Source organism: Frankliniella occidentalis, unplaced genomic scaffold (assembly GCF_000697945.3).
Source record: "Frankliniella occidentalis isolate FOCC.00 unplaced genomic scaffold, Focc_3.1 Scaffold119, whole genome shotgun sequence".
Taxonomy (NCBI): Eukaryota; Metazoa; Arthropoda; class Insecta; order Thysanoptera; family Thripidae; genus Frankliniella; species Frankliniella occidentalis.
The window spans coordinates 650,725-654,609 of NW_026267247.1; the positions used below are offsets into that span (position 1 = coordinate 650,725).

Genomic DNA, 3,885 nt, shown 5'->3' on the forward strand with positions numbered 1-3,885 from the left:
ACCTTGCATTTCTTCCTGTAATTCTGTATAGGTACTTGGTGCTTCGACTTCATTTTCATTTTCATAATCATGGCAAATATTATTTTGTTGCTCATTATTGTTTTTATCAGAATTTTCTTCCACTACATCATCTGGGTCTTCTTCTGGGTCTTCTGCTGTCATTGCCTCTTCTAGAACATTAATAGCTGTGGCCGTCAGGAAATTGTCACCATCATATTTGCTGGACTCCAAGGCATTGGCATTATTATTAGCATGCACAATACCAGCTTGTTTTCCTAAAATTATCATCCTTACCCCCCACAATGATTCCATTGGAGTAGGGTGGTCATGAAGACTACCTCTCTAGTCCGTATTTGGCTAAAAAGTTTTCAAGTATATCTTGGTTTAGCCTGTGGGAAAGGAGGTAAGGCTTTTAGAATTTTATTTCTATTTCAATTCTTAACATTAAGTGATGTGATTGATATTAGTATTGCTTTCTGGAAAATTTGCAAAGACGTTTTATCAATACAAAGCATATTTTTCATTAAACTGTACATTTCATCCAGCCTTGTCTTGTTCTTCAAGGTTTGTTCCATAAGCTGACTTCAGTGGGGTGGAATAGAGGATATACGAATTGAAAATGTCAAATCATCCATTAATAATTCTTATGACTCTTGAGAGTCTCAGTGCCTCCTCAGGATCATTTCCAGGTAAGTACTTATTAAGGGCAACCTCAGTACTGTGAAACAATAGCTCAGCTGCTAAGCGAACTGATTGCCGGGCTGTCTTCTCACACTTGACATGGGCTCCAGTAAGCTTGAAACAAGATGTCACTTCTAGAGGGTTGCTGGGTGTTGCCACCAAGGCAATTAAAGCCTCGAGTGGCCTCTTGGTCACAGTTGTGCCATCCGCTAGAAGAAACCCTGTATCTAACAGCCAATTTCTTACTAATTTCCGGCAGTGAGGGGTGTCAGCAAAGCGTTGCCCCCATGCAAGAAAGTCCGTTCTACGACGGTCGCCCAGAGAATGTCCGATCTACAAACGTCGTTTGGAGAATGTTCGATCTGCATTAGCCCGGCTGCCCGGCTGGAGAACATTCGAAGCAACATTTTTGACTGTTTTGAGATATTGGTGCGATTTTATGTAATTTAGCGAGATCAGTGGTCTCGTTCCCCGCATTCGTCTGCATTTTAGCTTGACTGACCGAATGCGGGTTATTAGTACTCCATATGCTCTACTTGACTACTACTTCTGCTCTGATCGAAATGACTAGCCGTTTAGAATCTGATGTGATTTTATTGGTTTATTGAAGAAAAATAGACAGTTCTATAATCAGTATACAATGAGGCCTGAGCGGCGGGGGCGGGGCTGCTTCCAGCTCCAGACGCTAGGGTGCAGCACGCTCTGAGTCCACTATGCGAAATAAACCGGTCAGGTGCGCCTATCTGATGGACCAAACACGTTTGAAACCGACAATAACTAAGGCCTTATTCTTATCGTCAAGTTTACAACCAACAGAGAAAAAACACTGAAAAATGTTGGGAATTGTGTCTCGAAAGGTATTTTGGGTATTTAGGGAAAGATGATTTTAGATGTCACTCCGATTAGTGGTGTCCAATGGTCGGTCGCTCGGTGCCGATGGGTGCCCATCGAGCGAGCGAGAGGGACGGAGCTAGCGGCCGGCTAGCGCGTGAGAGAGAGACGGCAGACAGGTGGAGTGGGGGGTTGACCGACCATTGGACATCACTAACTCCGATAGTCTAAAACAAGTACATCACGGTCAAAATAATGTCTTGTTCACTTGAAACTCGAGGAAATTTCTTGGATATCAAGGTCGGGTGGAAGATTGACCCTTAAATCCCAAACTCTGCCCTTAAACCCGTCGCCTCCAAGGAAAACCCTTAGAATTTTTGTCTGGTATTGAAGGGTTTTCCTTGAAGCACGATCTGGATACATCAAGAAAAACCCTTGACCACGAGACGAAAATTCCAAGGCCCTCCTTTGGGAGTGAGTTACCGTGAGTACACACGCTCTGAGGTTCCTGGACGAAGTCTGTGAGAGCTTCAGCTGGAGTTCCGGTAGGGAACACGTTCACTTGACTGACTCACATTCATTAGGCTAGGTGGTGGAAGACAATAGGTATGACAAACTCATAAAGTGCAATATGAAAATGTTGCCATTTTCCAACAAGAAATATATTACAAATAGCACAATAGACTGTAGAACAATAAGTAGAACATTGTAAGTTTAACTGTCAAAAACATTTGTGATTCGGTCATGGATAGGTTACAAGTAAGTATAGGAACCCAATCCAGGAGCCAGGCCACAGTATACGAACACAACCTTATCTTTGATAGTAACGTGTCGTCTCACTGCCCGTGTCAAACTTCAACGCAATATTTTTTGCAGCGGCGCTGGCGACACCGCGTGACTAGGTACTGCGAGTACTAATACTTTTACCAGATTCTTATTGAGAACCTCTACGCTGTCTGTTTTCCGGCTGAGCCTGCCGGTGCCAGGGAAGTGGAACTTGGAGCTCCGCTTGACGGATGCGCGCGCCTGCTCGCTCTAGGGTTAGACCAAGTCTGGTTACCCCACTGTGAGCGAAGACCAGTTTCGTACCCGCAGCTGCTGATCTCACCAGCGAAGCAAGTAGTCGAAGTCTCGTCGTCTCGTCATACTCTCTCGATGGGACTTTGCTTAAGAGTGGTACCTAATTGATAGGCCTACTATGTGGAACCCGCAATTTTACGCGTATAAAGAAGGCGCAATTTATCTAAGAAAGCAGACGTTTATAATTTCGAAATGCTAAGTGACTCACTCCACCGCGGTAGATACCACAATAGTTTGCTGCCAAGGACATCAACCCCTGCTTGCGTATTTCACAATTCGGACTGCAGCGTCAAGGCAAATATAAGGGGCACGCTTTTCGTCTTTTATCGTTATTACGATCTTCCACACATCATTATTAGGTGAGACGCCAAACATCCGCGCAATGGCATCTACATCGATCGACGCGTTGGATATAAGATATCGCACCTGCGAACAAGACCACGGGTTATTCGAAGTCATACTCGAAATTTCGTAACTCTCTAGAATGGTATATCAGCACCTTGCAACCTGACTCCCCCCCCCGCGCTCTTCTGCTTCGTACACAGATTTTAATAAAAGTCACTCCATCGAGACAAGCACAGCTTTTTTGCCTCTATTACTTGTTTTTTGCCGTTGCCTAAAGCAAAGCCACCTCTAGCTCCGGAAAAGGCCTCGAAAGACCACGATTTCAATGAACTGTTTTCTGGGGATACTTTAACAAATTTCGATTTGAGACCTTGTAGGGCTTACTTACAACTTAGGCACTTCTTGCTTATGTTAGTTGAAACCGGTCGAAATCCCCATTCAGTGTCTATCCAGTGGGAGATAGTAATTTAAACGAACGAAATCGGTCCCCAGTTGCTTCTACTTCGTCAAGTTATCCCTTACTAAAGAAGATAAACGTGTTTTAGAGTCACCTTTCTGAGAGAAACTTCCTCTAGTGATTAACGGTGAGAGAGAACAAACAGACGAACTTTTGGGTGAGAGGGTTCTGGGTCTGGGTTCTACTTTGATGAGTTACCTCCTGGAAGAAAATACAGGGTGGTCCACAAACCCCTTCCTTTATTGTGCTTATACTGTACCGGATGCAGGCGTGCGTCCGGGTTGCATACTCGCACGGGGCCAGGGCCATAAGGTGCCGCGGAGAGCGACGGTAGGCAAGGCCGCCCGCACCCGTGCATGCGGTACAGTATAAGCAAAAGAAAGGAGGGGGTCTATGGACCACCCTGTATGTATATTTGTTGTCCGGAAGTAACCACTAAGATAATCTTAAACTTTGAGAGACCGACAAACAAACGAGATGGATTGCATCAG

At 44.8% G+C, this 3,885-nt stretch overlaps 1 long non-coding RNA gene across 1 annotated transcript in view; it reads right to left on the reverse strand.

Annotated features, from left to right (window-relative positions):
- Window positions 1-2,750: 2,750 nt before the first annotated feature.
- The window catches only part of LOC113215542 (uncharacterized), a 20,199-nt gene continuing 19,064 nt past the window's right edge, over window positions 2,751-3,885 (reverse strand). The window contains exon 2 of the long non-coding RNA XR_008011470.1: window positions 2,751-3,018. This is a non-coding gene — a long non-coding RNA (uncharacterized LOC113215542). The remainder of the gene's footprint in view (window positions 3,019-3,885) is intronic.